We start from the raw sequence: 23,550 nt of genomic DNA, 5'->3' as shown, positions 1-23,550 counted from the left end.
TAAGAAAAGCAGCAGGAAGGCAACTTTCATCCCAATAACAACCAGTTTATAATGTACATGTTTGAAACCTTCTCAGAAAACTGCTTTTTTTATTCTCTTTGCTCTTCTTCAGCTGGAACTGAAATAGACCAAAAAAAAAAAAAAAAGTCTCAAAAACAAAGTGCTCAATTAAGAGGCAACTACAGGAAAGCCAGGAAAGTGCTTTACACAGCTCTGATTTCCAATAACTTTTAAGGCAACAAGCTACCCAATTATCCTAAAATAGTAATCCAGTTTCTTTATTTGTGGGGAAGCTTGGTGTGCTCAGGTCACAAGGATCAGGAAATCAGTTCTTTGCTGAAAGCAGGTATCTTACCCTCTCATGTTTCCCAGCTGGGGGGCCACAAAAGTAAGAAATGAAGCTGAGAAAAACTTTAGAAAACAACAGGAGAACTGTTTTCAACAAAGGAATTAACCTGCTGAATTCATGTTAAATACAGACTTTACAAAGCAAAGTGACAGATTTGCTAGAATGACCTAAAATATCTATTCTGAGTGTCTGTTGTATACTGATTGCTGATGTTTTAGTGTTGATTTCCAAGCTTTTCCAAAAATCCATGAGAAGTAAAAAATTCTTTTTTTTCTTTTCCCCATTCAAATTTCTTAATGTGGAAACCACAATGGCAATACTTTTTTTTTTTTTTTCCCCTCTCCATTTTGATGTGTGCTTTTGAAAGCCTTCTAGGCATCTATTTGCATTTTCCAAAAGCTTTGGAAATCTGGCCCTAACTTACTTATGAAAATGGGGCTTAAGCTTTGGAATTACTCAAGGGTTTTTGAAATGTTATACTCTTTATATTTTAAAGTATATTAGACTTAATTCTGGTGCTTCAGGGGACAGGTAATTCCCACCACCATTTTCAATGGAGATGAGGTACTGTACACTAAGAAAAAGTGGGTTCCTGGAACTTACTGACAAGGGAGAACTATGAAAGGGATTTAGTATTTGTTTTCATACGCATGATAGAAATTTCTGTATAATAAAAAAAAGTAGGTATGTATTTTGGTATACTTTTGCCAGTTTACAGAATAACAAAACTGATTTATAAACTGAAAGTGAATATATATATAAACAGATTTAAATATATTCAAATATACTGTTCAAAAGCAATATATTACTTTGGAAATTATAATAATAATAAATCATAAGTATCAGCACCATGATAGGCCCTTCAAATATCACTGGTATATGGGCTTCAAGGAGGGGCATCGTAATAGGTTAAAAGTTTTGTATCACACCTTGAAAGAGAGGAGATTCTGCTCTGCTAAAAAGAATAGCACTATTTTACAGAAAAAAAAAAAAAAAAAAAGTGTTAAACCAGCATTGTAATCACAAAGAATTTGCGACCTTCTTGTGTATTATAAAATAATATTCTTGTCTGAATCTTCTTGATAAGAGAAGGGCAGAGAGTTCCAGCCATCAAGCAAATGAGCTCTTACATTAAATAGCACACCCATTTCAAGTGTACATTTCCAGGTTTCCAAATTAAAATCTTTTTGTTATCATTCACTCCCAGTTAAAATCAACATTTTTCATCCTTGTCATCAGATTGCATTTTTAAGGTGTGATTTTTTTTCTTTCCTAAATCATATCTTCAACAGAAGGCTCATTTTAGCTAGTTTGATCTTCAGGTTTTTCCTCAATCCTTTGAGTAGTGGCACTGCCACCATTTAGCTTCACTAGGGAAGACTAATGTGAGTTCCCACAGGGGTATTTATTTGCTTTAGTTGATATCTGCCCGTGCTTTATAAGAGCTACAGTAATTCATTCTCTGCCTTCCAAATTTCTTGAGATTTATATTGACACTTTTTGCCAAGATTTAGCAAAGAGATGATTCAAAGTAAAACTTAGTAGTCAAAGCATTTCATTGTGATTCAAAGTCAAATGAAATATCTGAAGGCTAATATTGGTGACTTCCCTCCTAAATCATATGATATTTAGATATTTATTTAATGCTCTTATTTGCATTTTGGTTTTGGAACTGTCAAGGTTCATACCTTTCTTGCTTTCCTTTGTAACCATAACAACTATGAACCTACTTTTTTTTTTTTTTTCCTAAAGATGGAACTAAAATACTTTACAAATTATGGTTTGCAGCTGACCACACCAGATAGTTATTAATTTAAATAGGCCAGTGATAAATAGGTCCACTAGCAATGTTTCACTCCTCTGACACACATGCATCAATTACAACATATTCCTCTAACGTGATTGAACTGAGCTTCACAAGCCCTCTCTGAAAGAAGATGACTTTTTATTAATCAAGGAAAAAAGAGAGATAAAGAGCCATTTATTGATTAACAGATAGAATAAGGACTACGTGATTCCTTTTCCTGTGCATTAATCAGAATAATGAATACCTTGCCTGATGGACCTGTAACTCTTGGAGGTAGAGAAATGACGCCCTTGCACTTCTTAAGAGGAGACACCAACTGCAAATGCAGTGTGAATGCAGGGAAGTTGGAAGTAATTGCACGAAGGTTTAATTTGGCTTTCCCAGGTTGGAAGAAGCAGGAGGCATATGAGCTTATGATGGAAATTGAACATTTTCACTGCTGTTCCAAATCCTTACCTTTAATGTCTTTCCTGTGTGAATCCTTCCCCTTGATTAGGCCTCTCCTCTTTTAAAGCCCACCTTTAAATAGTTGTTTATACATCTCTAGATAGGATGTCATTGATTGTCATTCACTCCTAACCAATTAATTTGAGTTAACATACATGGCCAGGTCAGGAAAGAGGAGTCTGGTCTGGATTTCCTTTTTTGTTTGAATTAATTTGGATTTATTATGCGGAACTAAGTCTCAAAACCTACAAGTCTCTGGGAGCACATAAGATCTGCTGTGTGAAGTGAAAATTGAACCTATTTTACATCTTGGAAAATCAGTCTTTTGTATTTCAAATATTTTAAGACAGAGATTGCATTGCCCTTTATATCTGATGCAGCATGTTACTCAATAAACAGCAAATAACAAGATCTAGAAAATCTGGAGGAGAAACAAGGAATTATTTCTCTTTGTACTCCAAGAAATAAACACTAACTAAACAGAACAACAAAACTAAGAAAAAAGAGCTTGAAGAATGCCCTTAACTTAAATTCTAATTTGAAGTCTGTTTGCTTCCCCTGAATTTCAGACTGCATATTCATTAAAAAAAAAAAAAAAAAAAAAAATCAGCCTCTTGAAATGTTCATTTTAAAGTAAAGCAAATAAGACTACAGAACATAAATTTACCCTGTTCCCCCAAATTAGCTTGTTTTTCTGCTCGTTGAGTATCGGGTCAGATTTATTTGCTATGGATCCAATTCAAGAAAGTACTTAAGCACATGCATAACTTTGAACATGCAAGTAGTCCCAGTGAGAGTATTCACATCCTTAAATATATGGACATAGTTAAATAATTTGCTGAATCCAGACCTACTTTATTTCTTCTCAAGAAAGCATTTGCGGAGACAGAGTTGCTTTATTCTGACCATGAAGAGTTTACTGCAAATACATGACACTGAAAGCTGTGCTGATTACTCATAGCTGTTTCTGTTCTGAATGAGGCTGATTTTATAGTGTGGATTACATTTAAAGAGTCCACTGAGACACTGTATTTCTCCAAGGTGAAATGACAGTGGGAAGGGCAGTGGTAGCTGAAGATCAGATCAAGCAGAGGAGGAAATTAAGGAACCTCAGAAACATTCTCTTCCCGGTTTTGGTCTAAAAGGCATAATTCTTGGAAAGCTTACATAACCAAAAAGCATGTGGGCCTATTTTCTCCTTTTTATCATCATTAAGAACATATGTGCAAGACTCTGTGCGTGTGTGCCTGTGTGGTGGAAGGAGTTCTGTGTGCGATGCTCAGTGCCAGCATCAAGGGTGCCTTTACTCCCTGCGTAGGGCACTTTAATTACCTCTTTTGTAAACAGGTAGCAGGATTCCTATGAGAAATCTATCTCCAAATACATCAATCAGTGATCCAGATCATTAAAAGACGGAACAGAACAAAACAAAACAAACAGAAAACAGTCTCTGGTTAGGTTCTCAGGATTTCCATGTAAATGTAAGGATGTGCTTGACTGCTTTACTAAATTAGAGTCCATATCCTTCTCTAGCAATGTACAAAGCAAGGAGTGACTCAAGGTGAATGAAACAAATTATTTTAGGATTATAATATAGTGCAATTAAGTTAGGAAACAATTGGGGTGGGCATTGGGAGCCAGGAACTGACTGCCACAGCAGAGACATCCTACAACTACACAAAGTCTTGTCCTTGGTCGGTATAATTAAGCATCACTCCATCATATCTTCCTCATAAATTTCTGGAGAAACAGTGTCTTGTTCTTTCAGTATGGCTGAAAGAACAACCAGGCTGCTGTGTTACATAGTGGAGGAGGTATTTATGCAATTTTAGCCTTATTTTACGGCTGGACTTGAGGCTATTTTCCCCCATTTTTCTTAAATGGCTGCAGTCATCTTCCCCCTCAGAGCTAACCTTGGTCAATGCTACATGTTTACATGATCCCAACACAGAGATTTGTTTTTCCTCCTTTTTTAAACCACCTCACCTCTCCAAAGTTTTCCATTTTTGACAGGGAAAAAAATCACTCCTGAAAATGTATTTGATGCCCTCCCTGGACATACTTGGCTTATCAATGCAAAAATTGCTCTGAAATTTCATGTACTTTATTTTGAAGAAGTGGACACGTGCTATATTCAGTGCCTTTAAAAACTACATTACAAGAGGGAAGCACAGAAAATAAAACATTAGAATATGAGAAATGTCAGGGCTCTTTCTAGCTCCAAAAACAAATCTCATCCTGTAGACTACTGGAAAACTGGTCACCAACAGCATTGCCAGAGGTATCTCTCTAGCATTTGTTTTTCTTAAGGTGTGTATGTAGCTGACCATGTAGATCACATGACAGATGCCCAACTTGGGATATCCTATGATTCTATACACAAATATTTGTAATTTCTTCCTAACCATACCTCATTTCGTGTGCTTCAGGCCTTTCACACAGACTGCTTAGCACCTCCTCCCATCTAAAAAAGAGGATGAAAGGCCTAGGTGCAGGTCACACCTAAAAGTGTCATCCCTGTCTCCAGAAAACAGTTTCAGCAGGAACTTTGCCTTGCCAGGCGTGCTTATGAAAAATGTGCTCAGTGGTACGGTTATGATGTGATTGCAATGCAACATCCACACCAACTAGAAATATTTGTAGAAGCATCCCCAAGCCCAAATCTTGCAGATACTTCTGTGCTTGCATTTTGATCAAAGTGTGCCACGCTGCGCTTCTGAGCCATGAAGAATGGTGCAGAACATCGTTAACAGTGGTAAAAGGAACAGCCGAAGGAGTTCTCTTGGAGAGGTTCCTTCCCAAACCATCAGTGTCTCCCAGCCTCTGGACGTCGTCCAGGGGATGTTTTGGGAAGGCCACCAGCCCCACGAAGAGCCAGGTGTCACCACTGCAGGCAGCTGAGAGCAGACCCAGCACGAACATTCGTAGACAGCAGTAAAGTCTGTGAATCACAGCTCTCAAGTTCTTTTTTTTTTTTTCTTTTCGCCTTAGAAACAGTCATCTTCCTATTCCAAGCTGTACAATCACAGAACTGATCAAAAGTTCTTATTCTAAACTTTCAGCCAAAAATAGCCTCTTGCTCAAGATTCTTTGCTGCCCTGGGATTGTTTTGTTTTGTTTTGTTCTTTTCCCCTCAGGGAGTTTTCCATCATCAAAAGCCCAACGCAGGAAACAATAGCGAACACTGACTGCCGGCTTTCCACGTTTCAGTCACTTATTCTCACTCTTCCCAGAAACACTGAAACATTAGGCAAAAGTCAGAGAGAGAGAAAATTTTCAAAAAAAAAAAAAAAAAAAAAAAAGGAAAGAGAGGGAGCAACAGAACCCAGTTCCAGGTCCCAGCTGGGGGTCTCCCTATCCTTCCTCCTCCTCGCCTTAGGGGGCCCGGCCTCCCCGGGGCCCCACCGCCGCCAACCCGCGGCCCCGCCGCTCGGTCCCGTCCCGTCCCCGGTGCCTCAGGGCCGGCGGTGGGCGTGCGGCTGCGGCTTTAAGAGCTCCCACAATGCCGCGCTGGCGTCCCAGTTCCGTTACATGGCTCCCCCGCTGAAGGGGAGCGGGGCAGAGGCAGGAAGGAGGCGGGGGCGGCCGCGCACGTCCCCCCCCGCAGCCGCCCTCGGCGGGGCCGGGCGGAGCCGAGCCGAGCCCCCGGTCCCCCCGCCCCGTTTCCCCGCGGGGCAGAGGCGGGGCCGCGGCCGTTGGGGCCGTTGGCGCTGCCCGGAGCCGCCGCGGGACGGGCGGCCGGCGGCGGAGCGGTGAGTGCGCGGCGGGGGAGAGCTGGCTGCCCGCTGCCCTCGGCTCTGTTTTCCTCCTTCCTCCCTCTCTTTCCCCCTCACGCCCGCCTGGCTCTTCCCTGCCCCTGCGCTTCTCCCTTCCCGTTCCCTGCCCGGCGTTTGGTCTCCGTCCTTCCCTCCGTCGAGGGTGCTGCTCGGCGCCCTTGCGAGCGGAGTTGGGCAGCTCTTCGTGCTCGGGGAAGCCTTCGCAGGACTTCTTATCCTCCTCGCTAGCTGTCCCCAGCGGGATAATTTCCCCTCTTTCTGTTTTTTTGTTTTTTTTTTTTTTTTTTTTTGCAACGTGGACTGTTTGGTTTTGGTGTTTCCCCCCTCCCCCCCCTTCCCCCCCCCCTTCTATGCAGACAGTGCCGGTTGGTTTCATGATTAATCTCCTTTATTCCTGTCCCAACCCTTCCTTTCCCCTTTCTCTCCCCCACTGAGAAAAAAATTAAAAGAAAAGCTGTTTTGCCAGCAGGGAATGCATGAGGTTTGTTTATTTATTTATTTATTTATGTTTGGGTGGAGGGGAGAGCACTGATGAGAAGAGCTTCAGCAGCGGGACGGTCAGGAGGCACCAGCTCCACAGGGCATGGCAGTGGGCTCTGGTCCTTGGTTCGTGCCGCCCTGCAGCACTGGTGCGGAGGTCTGGTCCTGGGGCTGTTTGGGGCTGTTGTCGTAGCTCGGCGTATGCCAAGCCGTGCGCCTGTCGGTGGGGTGCTGGTTTCACGTGCCAGTGAAGCAGGGTGTGGGTCTGTGGCTTGTGGGCTTTGTTGCCGGGGAGAATCCGAAGGGGGGAAGGTTATGGATTTCTGTGTCCCCTCTGGAATGACACCTGTCACGCTTTACATCTGAAAATTGCAGTTGTGTCAGAGCTTGCCCCATTAGCAGAATAGTTGGGAACTACCTACACCCATGACAGAAAGCTCTGTGGTGTGGCTTTTGAAGTCTGGCTTGGACTTCACAAGCTTCTGTCTCATCTCCAGTCAGCGTCACGCATTCAGATGAAGGATGTGTTGTGCAGAGTAAGTCAATCAGTTGCTTGACACCTGTTTAAGGGCTTTGGTGCTCTCAGTTAATTGTGCTGGGTAGTGTTGTGATTGTGTTGTGCTGTAAAAGCAAAGCCTGATGTTAGAAAAATAGAGTTTACCAATAATGTGAACTCCTTAGGTCAGAATTGAAGGAGTGTAGTCCTGGGTTGTGTTGTTACCTCCCCTGATAGATGTCATTCCTAAAGACCACAAGGTTAAATTGCAAAGTAAGTCCAACACCCCCTTCTCCGCCTTCTCTAAGAACGGGAGGAAATACAATTTCATATTGAACTTTAATATCTAATTAGAAAATAGGCTGGATATTAAACAAGAAGTATTTCCTCTTGTGTCTTAGCAATTCATTGCAAATTCAATGTGTTTTTTTTTTTTTTTTTTTTTGCTGTGAGGGAATAGAAATAACTGCTTGTCATTTCTAGTGTTCAGCTGCATGCTCTTTAGGACCAACTGTAAGAGCTAAGATAGCCTCTCCATCCTTCCCACCACCACAAACATAACAGAATTTGACTGTGGTTGTTCATTTTCATCTAGGAAAGAAAAAGATTAAAATCTCTGGGATCGGGGAAAAATAGCAAGTAACATTAACAAGAAGTTTGTCTCTTAAAACTGTACCATGGACTGTGTCTGGAAACACCACCAATAATTCCAAAGAGACAAATTAAGATGATTAGCATTACTTCTTAAACCCTTTTGAGAGAAGCTTTGGAGAGGAACGCGTTAGCTGGAAAGCAGGAGACGGAGCTGCTCAAGTTCAGTGCTGAGAGCTGAGGATCATGGGTCCTGTTCCTGCTTCTGCCATCGAATGGCAGTATGCCCTTTACCTAAGCTGTCTTCCTACCTGCACCTCATAGGATATGGAGATTTACGGAATCTCTAAGTACTCTTACGCATGATTTTAAGAATAATTATGTGCAAATATATTGCTGTTTAGTGGTAATATTTTGAATGCTAGTCAGGTGATAGTTACTCTTGTGCTAATATTTGCTCTTAGGAAGTTGTAAAGCAGAACTCTTGATAATCAGCATTCATTTTGAGTGACAGTGCACAAGACTTTGCATTGCTGTAAAAGTTTTGAGAGTGTTTCCTTTTAACCCCTGTATAACTTCGAGATATCAGTGCATGCTTCATCCATGGTACCTAATCGGTGTGTGAATTTGATAGTTACTGCTCTGCAGAAAGAAACCCCATGAGATTTAATTGCAGGGTAGAGGATTATCTCATGGGGGCTGGGCTGAGGACCCCACTCAGTGCAATGCATGCATTTTCTGGCTTTTTTTTTTTTTAACTCTGTAATTATGAGATTGGCTTAGTGCATGTGGGGTTTTCTGTTTGCTTTCTAATTTTAGGTCTCTGCTTGGGTTCTTAAGTCTTTAAGATCTCTATCTAGAAATTAAATGTAAATGCTGTGTGGTTTTCTAGGGCTTGTTTGAAATGTTAGATTTTTCTTTTAACTTTCTCAAGCCAGGAGATGTGACTCTACAATATAACAGGACATACTATAATCTCAGTGCTTGCCTTCCTGTAGCATTTGATATTTGTATGCTGTGTAAATACAAGGCTCTATCCTGTTGCAAGTAGTTCTCTCTGCTCTGAATGAGAGACTTGATTCTGTAGAAACTTGCTGTTATGCAGCTTCATCAGCTGTAGGTTATAACTTGCTGTCCTCCTGCCTATGCATGTAGCTAGCTCCTTGCTCTCACGCTGTGGACAGCTCAGTCTAGGTACAGATTCAGTTCCACAAATAACTAATTTCTTTTTATCCTTTAAAACCCCATGCAAAGTGTATGGTGATTTCACATTTTGACAATAATAGTTTTGCTGGCTAATGAAAGGATAGTCACGTTGTTTTCTACTCTTACTATTGTGAGGATTGTATGGCATCTCTCTCTGTACCGATGAAAATATGGGGAGAGGGCAGAACTGCCTGTGCATGCCAAGCTGCGCAGTGCTTCTGCTCGCCCTGGTTCTTTACCCTCTAAATTGAGATCAGAGACCTTACCCTGCTGGGAAAGGAAAATGGATTTGAGCTATAGCTTATAAGGACTTGTCACATCTGCTGTTACTCTTGCTCAATCTCTGTAAGCTTCTGGTTGTTGTTGTGGTAACATAAATACGGAGATAGGTGATTATGTTTGAGAGGAATTGAGAAGATGCATGCTGTAAGTTTTTGGAAGGGAGGCTCTTCAGAAATGTGCTTAATTCACCTTTTTACCTAGAGTTACTACTTACAGGGGGGAGGAATCTGTTTACTTTCTTGTGCTTGGAAAAAGGGTTTACCAATAACAAAAAGCATTGTAATGCTTCCCTATAGTCTGGGGTTATTGAACAAAAGTGTCTTGCTGTGCAATATTGTTGCTGTGCTCAATGTTGTATGATAACACATGTTTCTCAGCTGTTGTTGATTCCTCAGTGGCACAGACTTCAAAGGAATGTGCTGAAAGAGAGCCATGGCCAGAGAAAAAACGAGTTTTGTTCCAGTGGCCTGTACCATCCATCTGTTTAAATACTTTGTTGAGCTATTCCAGAGTGTTCAGTCATCCAGTTAGGGCTGACGAGCAATTACAGCTGGAAATGGAGCTGGCTACGAAGAGACCACCTAGAGAACACTTAAATGCTGCCTTCCCCCTAAGAGCCCCCTGCCATCCCAGCCAGCAAGAACAGATAAGGCTCATCATTTAGGGTATCTTTCAACATGACATTGTCTAATTCCTAATGCTATTGAGGATTTATTTATTTTTACTCTCTATGCTATCTTTAGCACAAGAAGGGAAGAATGGTAATGAGGACAGAAGGTCAATTCTGTAGTTTCCTTTTCATGTGCAATAAACCAGATCTATAATTCAAATGAATAAATGTTATTAGCATTTTTTTTCCTAAAGTATATGGGATATTTAACAAACCACTCAAGTGCTTGCGAAGGTAGCTGAACACAATACATTGCTGAATTAAGTCTAGTTCCAAAACACTAGCAGTAAAGTCACCTGTCTTAATATTGGAGTCAATTATATTGTAATGTATCAGTTGAAGTTTCGGAGATATTCTGTAGTTCAACCCCTGGTAACAAAGTTTAAAATAACAAAAATGGAAACTGTGTACATGTACGTATATTATGATACAAGAGTATGCTACTAATTCCAAGTATTATAATTTACATTTTTCTTTAAGTTCTTATGTCTGAGTCCACTGTGTAAGATAGATCTCAACTCATAGTTGCCAATGAATCTTAAAATTGTGCCCTGTGTGTTTTCAATAGTTCCAGATACTGGAAATCAGGGGAATCTTAACAGGGAGACTATAAGGAACTAGTGATAACTTCTGAGTGTTCTCGAAATTTTTTGGTGTGGGACTAACATTGATTTTGAGGATTGGGTCTAATACTGTTGAAACAGTAATATGTTTTTCATTTAAGAGGGTTTAAGTTCCTTTATGAATGGAATATGGTCATGCAGGTACACTAAGAAGATGCTTGAGCCTTGAAAAATTGTGAGATGCTCTAGTATTTGTTCTTACATCAACAAACAAATGGTACAGCTCTATAGGCAAGTGTGGATGTTGTTGTCTGCTGTAGTATTACTCCTGCCTTCGTATTGTGATGAGACACGCTTCTGAGAAGAGAGTTCTTTCTGCCTGTTGTCGGCAATTGTTGGTATTTTGAGATGTCGTGTTTTAATGCTTTACTGCCTCTTCTAGAAACTTCCATTCCTTTTCCTCTCAAAATGCATAATGTAACTGACTTCTATTCAGCTTCTGCCCTTGCTTGAGGGCTGAGGTTGTAGTCTGAATTCATTTATTCCATTTGCAAGCTATACTAGGTGTAACTTTGTCTCATTTCCCTTCCTGCAACAGTGCACAATGATGTATTTCCAGCATGCACCTTGCTGTGTCTCTGGATCATCCAGTTTTAAAATGGCGAGGCAGTGGTGGTGCTTTATTGTGAGTTTCCCTTTAATCTTAGGATCTCTAACTTCCTTTTGTTTCAACTGAACTGAAAGCTTTTTGCTAGAAGACTTTTTGACTTCTGAAGTGTTTGACAATGTTTTTAAGCCGTTGTTCAAAGGGGATTTGGAGTTTCCGGAGCAACCTTTTGAAACTTTGCATTTTATTGTCAGTCAGCAGTTTTGTGAGCACGGATAAGGAAAGTCTGTAATTCCACTGGGCAGCCAGATGTTTTGCATCTGTGCCAAAGTGGGGAGACAGTGTGGCTTCAGGAGTTGGAGGGTCTGTTGTTCTTGTCACTAGCCTGTATGGGAATCTTCAGCAAATCATGCCAGCTTTTGCTTATCCCCCCTTCCCTCCTTCCCGCTGTGCTTATACTGGTTGTGACAGCCTCCTACAGAAGTTGAGAGCAAAGCATTCTTTGTTCCTTTAGAAAAAGTAGATATTGTCAGTTTGTGGGTTTTGTTAATACTAAGCTTAAAGCCATAGCATGTAACTTGGCACTTAGCGAATTCATAGCTATTCTCCATTAGACTAATGCTAATGTTAATTCTGATTAGTGTGGTATTAAGTGTGTGTGTGTGTGTGTGGGGGGGGGGGGGGGGGATAAAGAAAGCAATTTTCAATTACAATAGGGGGGAGAGCATTTTTTTTCCCCCTGTTCTTTAATAAATTTGCCTGGTCTCTTGGTAAGTGTCTTTTGAAGGCCTGTGAGATCTCTGATCCTTGTCTTGGTTCTTCTGCTTCTATGTAACATGCGAAGGAAAGAAAACCAGTAATGAACTCAGGAGATGTCTGCACGTGTCAGACTCTTTCTGAAGAAGAAAGTAGAAAGATGCCAGAACTAATAAGGTATAAAAGACGATATTGGGAATCAAGGTACCAATAGCTTAAATGCACCTTTGAGGTTGTATGGCTAGCAATATTAATTTAGCCACACTACCTAGAATAATTGGCATGCTAAGAGAAACATATGGCAGTAATGGAATGCCCTTATCCATGCCCATCAGAAAGTGATTGTGTGGCTCTTTTAAGCATGTTCTCACTCATCAGAATTGCTCCCCTGGTATAAATGCTTGCTTTGGGTTTCATCCAAGGCTTCAGGTCAATCAAAGCCTTTGCACTGGTGTCATTGGGAGTGAGGACAGAAACTTTTAATGAATAGCTACATGCTTGATGCTGTGTATTTCAAGTAGTGGAATTGGCACAGACGAGCAACAGGAGTAACAGTCATTGAATACAGCGCAGTGCTTTCATGCTATTAATGGGATTGGAATTGGTAACCTGATACTCCAAAGAGATAACAAAGGCTATTTATCATACAAGGGAACAATGATTTTGAAGGAGCTGGGAAATAGCTTAGTGAAATCTTTCATTAGGACTTGTTCCGGTGAAGAAGATCTGTCAGAAAATGACTGAATTAACAAGAATTTACAAAATAGTCTGAATAGAGAAGTCATTTTCTTATTACCAGTGTTGCTGTACTGCAGTTCCTGTGCTTGTTTACCAGCTTACTTGTTTACTCATATTTTAAATTTTGCTTTTGTTTCAAACTGAGATACAATGTAAATAAAAGTGTTTGGGCTTTGCGCCTTCCAAGAATGGAAGACTTAGGGGGAGGGGGTGACAAAATGAAATGATATGTGAAAAGCTTATCTGTGGTATGTGACCTTTCCTTCTTTCCCAAGAGCAGACCAGAAAGCAACCAACTTAATATAAAAGACAGCAGCAGTCCATGGGATTAAACTATGCTGCATGAGATTGTCAAAGAACTTTCTCAGAGGCCTTTTAATACAAGTAGATACAAGATATCTGCAAGGGTGATCTAGTGCAAAAAAACTCAGTCCATCATTGTAACTCAAGATAATATTCTTCCCAAGGCTTGCTGCTTACCAGTAGGAAAAGCTGATTATCTGCCCCTTGCTTTTTAATGAGGCAGTGAAGCTTGCTGACTCTGTAGGCAAGTCTAGAAGATAAGGGGGCATACCTTTAAGAGGAGGGAAGAGCCATAAGGGAAGGCTAGATTGTGTCTGCTGTCAATAAACCGAAGCCCTGTGCACAAGGGGTCATGTTCTGTATCAGGAGCAAAGGGAAGAGGCTCATTCTTCCTAGATAAGGTGACAGGGAGCTGGGCTCTCACCATAAGCTAAGAACCATGCTTTATAAGGTATTCAAGTGGCATGTTTTGATTTATTTAAACTTTTAGCAAGACAGTTTTTGGGTGTTCAGTTTCTCAGGGCTTGCCAGTCTTCTGTTCTGAGGCACTGCAAAACAAATCATCAGCAATGAGATGTTACAGTAATACTACTGTAACAGGAGGCCTTGCATGAAATCCTGACCTGTATTGCCAGGTCCTGCTCGAATGCCTGGCCAGAGATGAGCCCTGTCCTCCTCTCATGGCGGGAGCATGCGGCCAGTGGGCTGCCCCCACGGTATGGCACTGGCAGAGCTGGAGTCACAGCGCAGGCCTGCTGAGTCCCGGGCCCAGCATAGTCCCCTTCCTGCATCGGCCATTATGGGTGACTTTGTAGCCGATCATTGCCTCCCCTTGTCTGCGTTGGTCAATGTACAGTTTGCATTGTGCCTCTTTAAAATGTGCTGTCCTAAACTCCGCATTGCCAATTTCCCACGGCACCTGCTAGCCTTCTGTTAACGCTTCTAATTTGGAATGGACTGTTTGTGTGCTCTGTGCCACTTCCCTCTGTTTGACTCTTCCTAAATACTTGTTCATGAGCCTTAAAGGTGTTTGTGGTAGCAGTGTAGTATTTGTTTTTGGAAGGGAGGGAGAGATACTGGAATGCTCTCTTCAAATCTCACAGCTGCAGATAGAGATATGCCTTTAACTCCCCCACTGCCCAGCTGTTCGGGGCCAGGGGTGGGGGGACGCTTGCTTTGCCATTTCCCCAGCCTGGAGCTGGTTTTAGCTTACACTGAGCACCTGTCCGCTTGTGATTCTGACATCCTGTCAGGACTCATTCCCTCTGCCCCTCAGAAGATTGTTTGTTTTGGGCAGCAATCTGCCTTATCCTGATAGGAAACTCAAGCCAGGAATTTTCCAGAATTGCTCCCCTCTCTCACATTGTCCTTCACTGACCTCTAATCTTTCTTGACAAGATGCTTAGTTTCACCTATCTGCTGCTTTACCCTCTCACTCTTCACCTTTAATTATTTTTCCAGGAGTGAGCTGCTTAGAAATATCAACCATTACAGATGTGCAGCAGTCAAATTCCTTAACTTTTTAAATCTTGAATCTAATACGAAAATGCTTATGGCAGGTGGATGTATTCTATGTCTATTACTTGTCACTGCAAAAATATCTGTCCTCAGCAGAGGTAAGTCAGCACAGTGGTTATACTTGCATATTACAGTATTCCCATGTTACTTGTAATAGAAGCCCTAATTCTCACTCTAAGCATAAACCACTGCTATAGTAAGAGCATGCAAGTTCAAACTCTTTTTGTGTAGAAAATGCTAATGACTTATATTGGTGTGTGTGTGTGTTTGTTTTTATGTGCTATAAGTGTAATATAGATAGAAGGAATTATAATGAAGTTTTGTCAGACTTAGGACTTTCTAATTGCTTGAGAAATAGTGTTACCTCTAAACAAGTCTTCTCTTCTGAAAGACTTAAATGATTTACCTCAACTTTTCTAAAAACGTATTTGCTTTAATTATGTGGGTAGTAGTAAAGATGACTGGATTTATTTAAATATACATGTGAAAGATATTTTTCCCTATTTTGTAGTGCCCTCTGCACTTTTCATCCTAAGCTTTTATGCAGAAGCCTAAATAATTCGTTATCTGTATGCTTCCTGACTATGATTTACTTTAATAACCTATCATGATCTCAGGACAAACTATACTTTGGAAGATAAAATTTCAAATTAATCTCCATTTTCATCATGACTAGTACGGATGAGCATAGTATTCAATGTTTTTTGCTGTTTTTAAGAGTCAGTTTCTTTCTCCCGGAGACATTAAGCATGTGGTAGGCAGAAGACAGTTCTGCTATAATAGAATACACAATGAAATGAGGGAAGACCATGCTGCATGAGCTGAAGTGTCCTCCCAATGTTCCTGCTGTAAAACCTTCTCTGACATGAAAAAGGTGGGTAATGTCTGGGAAGCTGGGATGTTTCTTGTCAACCCCCAGTTCTCAAAAACGCATATTGTTGCTCAATCTGGGCAACACAGGCAGGCTGTTTCTGTGAATACAGAGTGCTTTCCTAGCTAACTAGCTAGGTCCATAGCTTTCCTAGCTATGGACCATGGCCCCTTGTTAGAGGCTCAGGCTCAACAGGACTTCTGTTTCAAGTCTGGGGCTTATGAGGAAAGATGTGCTTCCAAGCACATGTGTGAAATGGAGCCAACGTAATTTTGGATGCCATCTGAAACTGGGATCTCATTTGAAGAAGAAAAAAAAAGACTTCTTAGAAGCAATGGATGGTATTTCAATCTCTTGGGTGTGTGATGTTATATACAGCAGTACTGTCGAGGCTTTTCTTGCTGGGATTGGAAGGGCTGTGGGCAGATGAGAATCTCACTGAGTTGGTCTTAATATTGAAGAGGGAATCATCTGGGATGTGTCATTCATAATGCAAGCCCTAGTACAAGATTACAGAATTAACCTCCTTTAGATATCTAACCACTACTCAGCAACTTTTCTCATGCAAATGAGAGAGAAGTTTGGTATAGCTACTGGATGACTAATTAGACCTTAAACCAGCAGTTCGCATGTGTATGTCTCACCCTGAGTCAGGGAGATCCCAGCAAGATGTCACTGTAATAAAGTCCTACTCTGCAAACAAGTGCTTAATTAACTTGTATGTCAACATGACCACTTACTTCTCTCAGTATTCTGAAATGCTTAACAGCAGGGTGCTCTTCTGGAGTTTCAAATGCACAGATGTAAAGTTATGATAGATGAACAAGATGACACCTTAGAGGTGAGCCACAGTAACTGTTAGTAACTGCCTATGCGCTTTGGCTGTCAGGTAGTGTTGGAGGATACTTCTGTCCAAGACATTAAGCTAATGTGACTTATCTAGCACCTTGCCTGTGATAACTGTGTGCACATAGTTGAACTGCAGCATCTCTGTAGGCAAGGAGTTCAAAGAAAGATCTAAAGCTTAATGTTCTTATGGCGTACTTACCAACAGCACTCTGAACGACCTCTTAAGGAGCAGGTGTCAAAGAAAGGGTTCCTCTCCTAAATAGCACTTCTGACATAGCTGCAGCCAACTAGAAGAGTGTATTTAGATTACAAGCTTGTTAATTGGTTTCAGAGATACTGGTGAATTGTTAGTTTACACAATCTGCAAGGGCTAGAATCAACAAGGTATGTCAAGTGTAATCTAGGAGAGGGCACTTAGATGTGGCAGGGCATGTTAGACACTCCTGTCTAGTTTTTACAGTATCTTTTCCTCCTCCTTATGCCTTAGCCTTCCCTACAAAGCAGGTATCTGTAATGATCAGTCAGCACTGTTATCTTACATACAGAACTCGTTGAGGCTTTGTGTTCTTATGCCCAACAGAATTTCAAAATAGTCTTTCTGTATGTCCAGCATTGTAGTGTTGCTATGTGTCGTGTTCCATGTCTTACTGACTTCTGCAACCAGTCTTAATAAAGTCAATCCTGTGATTGTTGAGGTGTCATCTGAAATATGACACTTCAGAAAGACACATTAGAAAAATAGCTCTAAGTCCCAATGTGGGTCCGTTTTGAAGAACTTGATAATGAAGTGAGACATTGAAGCAAAGGCAGATCTAGGGAGTAGTTTGCTTTAGGTGCATTACTGTAGCCCTTTTCAAAAAAGGTTTTGGTGATGTGATTCCTTGCAGTGGCTTTATTCCTGAGAGAGAATTAATACAGATTTTCAAAAGCCTTCATGAAGTAAGGAACCAACAATACTGATTTGCGAGCTTTTACTGTTTATCTTTTTGTTTTTAAAAATCCATATAGTAGTAAACTGGAGTGTCCTTTGAATTCTTGAATTCTGTTTTGCAAGGAGACCTCTCAGTTCTGTTTTGCTATGCTGGGCCCATTGTCAGGGTGTCTGTTTACTTTGTACTCTATCAGCCTGAGATGCATACAGAATCATCTAGGTTGGAAGAGACCTCCAAGATCACAAAGTCCAATCTCTGACCTAACACTAACAAGTCCTCTACTAAACCATATCACTAAGCTCTACATCTAAATGTCTTTTAAAGACCTCCAGGGATGGTGACTCAACCACTTCCCTGGGCAGCCCATTCCAATGCCTAACAATACTTTCAGTAAAGATGTTCTTCCTAATATCCAACTTAAACCTCCCCTGGTGCAACTTTAGCCCATTTCCCCCCTCATCCTGTCACCAGGCATGTGGGAGAATAGACCAACCCCCACCTTGCTACAGCCTCCTTTAAGTTACCTATAGAGAGCGATAAGGTCGCCCCTGAGCCTCCTTTTCTCCAGGCTGAACAAGCCCAGCTCCCTCAGCCGCTCCTCGTAAGACTTGTTCTCCAGACCCCTCACCAGCTTCATCACCCTTCTCTGGACTCTCTCCAGCACCTCGATGTCCTTCTTGTAGTGAGGGGCCCAAGACTGAACACAGTACTCAAGGTGCAGCCTCAGCAGAGCTGAGTACAGCGGGACAATCACTTCCCTAGCCCTGCTGGCCACACTGGCCATACAGTTTCTGTTTGTCACAAAGGCATGGTTAGCACTAATGCTCTAGATGCGATGAGGTATGTTCTTTCTGTGTTTTGCTCATGTGACTTAATTTCAGTGAAACTAAAGCCAAGCACACCTATAAAATTTGTAACAGTACTGTTTGTACTGGTAGTACTTCTCTGCTCAGGGTGATTTAACAATGTGTGAACCCAAGGCAGAGACTTGGTGTGTCTGAATTGATGACTTGTGCCTACATTTGCCTCTCTTCCCATGCAAACTTCAGGTTTTTGCTTCAATTCTCCGTTATTCCAAAATCTAAAAAATAAAAAATCTTTATTGCTTTATTTGTGTGCATATTTTTATTTAAGACTTCTATTCATAACTCCACTGATACGAAATGTAATATCTTAATCCAAAATCAACTTTCTTTGGGAACATGAAGGTATATGGTGAATCTTTATGTAAGCTTCTGCAGAATGAGTTCCCTGGGAGGAAGAATAACCTGTAGGAAGTGACTGCAACTTTTTTCTCCACCTGAACTGGGTTCACTTACCTGGACTTTGTCCTTAGTACTTGTTGATGGGAGCACAAGGATGTCTTTGCAGTCTCTTGAGTTGTTGGAAGTCCATCAGAAAAGAAGCCTGTCTTCTGACCTTTTCTGTTCCTGTTGAAGAATTGTGTGGTACCAAGTTGCCTATCCTTATGCCTGTCACTTTTTGACCTGGAAAGCAGTCTGAAGAGAGGAGATGCAGTCTTGTGATCACAGGTTAATGTTCAAAGATAGATACCATGATGGCAGTTTTTTTGTGTGTGTGCCAGTATTTGTTCAATGAGTATTGAAATTCCCAACCATCTCAAATCACCTATGTTGACTTTCTTAAGCCTCCTGGGATCTACATCTGAAACAAGCCTACACACTTAACAGATTATTTTTTTTTTTTAAGGCTAAAGCATGGGTCTATTTAAGTATAGTGACAAAGTAACACATTTTTACATGCCATTTATTCTCATATGTTGCCTTTTTTGTATGTTGGTATTTATATGAGATGCTCTTAAGCTTCAGCCTTTATCGATTGGGTGTATTTGAAGAATCAGACATAAATGGTAGAGAATGAAGTAAACAGTGACTTGCTGTGAGTCTATTCAAGTCAACATCCACAAATGAATATTGTGTACAAATCACTTCTTATGTAAGCTTGCTTTTGTCTGTTTGAGTTTGTGGTAACTGATTTGTATGGTATCTCAAATTAGGGAAATAAATTGACAATTCACACTACAAACAATGTGCAAATTTATTTACATGTCATTCACATGAAATTCAAGTTAATTTATTCTACTTAAAAACACTGCTTCCTGGCTGTGAGAGACCCAGTAGCTTTATTAAAATGAGTCAGAACACTAGTTGTCTTCTGAGAGTAGGCTACAACTCTGCTTGTATAGATTTACCTGTGACTCACTTGTAAGTGAATATAACTTGATTAAAAATGCATTAAGCATTAATAATGGGGTGGCACTTTAAAGGCACTTTAAAGCCTTTAAAATGTTTTGAAAAACTGGAGTAACTTAATGGCTCTGAACTTAATTAAATGTAAAAGTACTTAACAAAGAAAAAGGTCAGGATTTGTCACTGGCTTGGGGCTAGGTTGATGAGTGCTTTCTGAAGTGCATCATTGTTAGGGTCAGGTGTTAGGTACGTAAAGAGTCAGAAGTTTGATTTTCTGGAGAGACTTCTCCATCTTCATTTCTTGGTGAAAGCAACATGATCTGAATCAAATGTGGTCATTGCTTTGAGCAAGAGGCTGGACTAGAGCTCTCACTGGTTCTTCCAGCCTGACAAATTCTGTGATGTTTTCTCTTTTTTTTTTTTTTTTTTTTTAAGGGGTGTTTGTACCATGCATCCTTGGTCTTAAGTGGGTTTTGGTAAAGTTTTTCACTTATCTTCATAGAATTATCTTCATAGAACATAGAACTTTGGCTGGATTAATAAAGAATCTCTCAGACTTTCTCTTCATTTTTCTGGCTAATGCAGAATGTTTATTTAAAAAGCTGGCATGGGACAAGTTGATGTGACCTTTCTGCAAATTTTAGGTAAATTCTTAGCTTTCAAGAAGCTGAATTTTTATATAGAATTTAATGGTTCTGTATTTAAATGCAGTAGACAAGCAGTAATCTTGCTTTAGGGAAACTTGCCACAGATATTATATATTAAAATACTTTAGTGCCTTTTTTAAACTAAAAAAAATCATAAACACAATAAACACTAGAGATCATAATTCAGAATGCATCAAGTATAAAGACTATCCTTTTGTTCAGGATAGTTTTACCAAAAACCGGTTTATACATTCACATGATGAAAGACATAAGGAGTGTGTGTGTGTGTGTATAATAGAAAATACGATTTCCTGTAAGAAAGGGACAATGAGATCGGATTCATGAATGTTGTGCATGCATATTTGATTAAGGTGCATGTGGGGGCGGGAAACATACCTAGCAATAGATCCAGATTTTGAGGTGTGCTTGTTTAGATGCTGTTTCTTTTGTGAAGGGAATAAGTGTGGAAGTTCCTTCATGTATTTAGACTTCTGCAGCCTGTGTCCTAGGCAAGTTGATAATTCACAGATAATAACTGAGACTTAAAGAAACACCCTACTGCTGCCCCGCTGTGATTAAATCAGTGTTGAGCTACAGGCTTTGAAGTGGGAGCAAAAGAACAGTTTTTAATAAAGTTGGCAGTCAGGAGAAGTCCCTAATTACTGGCATAAAGGAAACATCACTCCTATTAAAAAAAATAAAATAATAATAATAATAGAAAGGAAGACTTGGGTAACTACAGGCTGGTGAGCCTCACCTCTGTGCCTGGGAAGATTGTGGAACAGGCCCTCCTGGAAGCAATGTTAAAGCACATGTGAGACCAGGAGGTGATCTGAGACAGACAGAATGGCTTCACCAAGAGCAAATGGTGCCTGACCAATCTGGTGGCCTTTTATGATGGAGCGACTGCATCAGGTGACGAGGGAAGACCCACTGGTGGTATCTACCTGGACTTCTGTAAGTCCTTTGCCATGGTCTCACATGTCTTCTTTATTTCTAAATTGTGGAGAGATAGACTTGAGGAGTGGGCTATTGGTGGATAGGGAATTGGCTCCATGGCCACACCCAGAGAGTCGTGCTTAATGGCCAGGTGGAGGCTGGTGACAAGTGATGTCCCTCAGGGGACTGTCTTGGGATGGGTGCTGTTGAATATCTTTATCAACCATATAGGCAGTGGGATTGAGTGCACCCTCAGCAGGTTTGCCGGTGTCACTGATGCAAACAGTACAGTCGATACAAGAGAAGGAAGGGAAGCCATCCAAAGGCACCTGGATAAGCTTGAGAAGTGGGCCCATGTGAACCCAATGCAGTTCAGCAAGGCCAAGTGCAAGGTGCTGCGTCTGGGTTGGGGCAATTCCAGACACGAGGACAGACTGGGAGAAGAGCTCATTGAGAGCAGCCCTGTAGAGAGGACTTTGGGGTTCTGGTGGACCAAAAGCTCAGAATGAGCCAGCAGTGTGTGCTTGCACAGCCCAGAAGGCCAACTGCACCTAACAGAGGGGTGGCTAGCAGCAGGTCAAGGGAGGGGATTGTCCCCCTCTGCTCTGCCTTGTGAGGCCCCACTTGGAGTGTCGCAGCCAGCTCTGGGGCCCCCAGCACCAGAGGGTGTGGGGCTGTTAGAGTGAGTCTAGAGGAGGGCCGCAAAGATCATCAGAGGGCTGCAGCACCTCTCTTGTGAAGAAAGGCAGAGAGAGACAGGGCTGTTCAGCCTGGAGAAAAGAAAGCTCTGGGAAGACTTCATTTCAAGTCCTTCTGCATAAACTTTACACAATTTGTAAAATCTGTATGGAATATGTGGATTGGTGTACCTTTCAGATGAAAACCTTATTTTCTTTCTTTAAATTAGCATTTTTTTGGCAAAAGCAATGCTAGAATAGGCTAATGGCAGATGGGGGGGGGGGTAATTCTTCGCTGTTTTACTAATAGTTCTAATAGTTCTTTAAGTCTGGCAAATATAAGCATCACAGCATGTGTTTACTTATGTGTAAGAACCTGAATTTTAAAATCCTAAGATTCTTAACTAAGAATCGGTAAATGAAAAGTTCCCTTAAGAGAGCCTAAACTGAATCGTGGGAGGTTTAAAGGGAAATCTTAGGCTGCAGTATTTTCTGGCATCTCCTGCTGATTGTTTAGTCATATACATCTATATTTATCAATCCTAATAACTTCTCTATTTTCTAAACCAAAATGTGATAGTGATTTAGAGTCACTGCAAAGTGTCAGAATGCTTTCTTGAGGAATTGCTTTGTCATTTGGGTAAAAAGGTACGACTTGACTTAACTGCTTTCAGGCTCATGGTAGAAGCCAATAATTTAGCACCTTTATTCAGTAAATGACAATCTGTCACCTAAGGAGAAGTGGCCACAGTTGAAATCTGAGCATGGAACACATCAATGTGCACATATTTTGCTGAGGCCAAAAGCAGTGACCCAGTGCTAGCTGAGGTAGGCTGCAGAAGAGCTGTGTCACTACCATTTTTTTCCCCAAATACAGTAATTGGTGCTGCGGAAAGCAGATGTGCTGTGAATGCAGGTTTTTGTATGTAATAATGAGAGAACACATGAATTGGCCTGTATCAGTATGTTACCAGAGTTGATTGAGATTTTCTTGACAAATGGGTATAGAAAAGTCAATTGTAGAAGGCCCTTTGTCTGTAGGGATGTGGTGTTCCAGTTTTTCATTTAGGATTGAATTAGGCAATACTGCTAGTACTGCAATGCTACCAGCCTTACGGTAATACCCAGGCTTATCACCAAAGCTGTTGTACAGGGAGTAAGAAGGTTTGGGATGTCAGAATTAAGTGTCTGGGACCAACAAGCCCTTATTACTGATTGTGCTGTGGAAGCAGGGCATACCATTACAACAGAATCTCCGGAAGTTAGTATCGGTTGCAAACCATAGCGTTTTTCGTATTGGAGGCAATATGCAAAGTACATATTGGTGTTGCAAGCAGGTTTTAGGTGGAGAAGGGTATTAAAAGATTTGTCAACTCTGAGTTTGTCAAATGTTTCTGTAGCCTGCCTACTTTGGCCATCTTTTATCCACTTATGTTGATGGTTTGTTGAAACAAATGGCTTTTTGATGGTGTGTTGCCTTAAAGGGATCACTTTATTAAAGTGTTTGTTAAAGTTCACTAGTCAAGCAACACCTATAAATCCTGTTGTATTTTGGTATCTTGACATAATGGAGTGTTTGTGTGCTTCTGTACATCCCTTCAAGTAGGAGAAAAAGACACTTCCATACTTTCACAGTACCTGTACATTAAAAATATCTATCATTGCATTTGGGGTGCTTTCTACCTCTATTTTTCACTTAAGAATTTGTCACTTCCTTTATACTGACGATTACCATGCACCAGTGGAACAGCATGCATTATTTCTGGTAATCTTCTTAAAAAGGCCTAGATTAAGATCTGAGCTACAGCTGTTGTAAATGGAACTCTTTTTGTTATA

At 41.0% G+C, this 23,550-nt stretch overlaps 1 protein-coding gene and 1 long non-coding RNA gene across 4 annotated transcripts in view; one reads left to right on the top strand and one right to left on the bottom strand.

Moving 5' to 3' along the window:
• Window positions 1-3,987: 3,987 nt before the first annotated feature.
• Window positions 3,988-6,100, bottom strand: LOC119716369 (uncharacterized). Its single transcript, XR_011811181.1, has 2 exons — window positions 5,978-6,100; window positions 3,988-5,841 (listed from the first exon to the last, which is right to left on the bottom strand). It is a non-coding gene; the product is annotated as an uncharacterized lncRNA (long non-coding RNA).
• Window positions 6,101-6,214: 114 nt separating this feature from the next.
• RASSF8 (Ras association domain family member 8) overlaps window positions 6,215-23,550 on the top strand; it is a 91,021-nt gene continuing 73,685 nt past the window's right edge. For 2 of the 3 annotated variants that reach the window (XM_027450015.3, XM_027450013.3), the window contains exon 1: window positions 6,218-6,355. The gene's annotated coding sequence lies outside the window, so the exon portion shown is untranslated. Of the gene's footprint in view, window positions 6,356-23,550 lie in introns of all 3 variants that reach the window. The other variant, XM_027450014.3, reaches the window with a different exon arrangement.

Source organism: Anas platyrhynchos, chromosome 1, assembly GCF_047663525.1.
Source record: "Anas platyrhynchos isolate ZD024472 breed Pekin duck chromosome 1, IASCAAS_PekinDuck_T2T, whole genome shotgun sequence".
NCBI classification, from domain to species: domain Eukaryota; kingdom Metazoa; phylum Chordata; class Aves; order Anseriformes; family Anatidae; genus Anas; species Anas platyrhynchos.
This window is presented reverse-complemented; position numbering and strand designations above follow the sequence as displayed.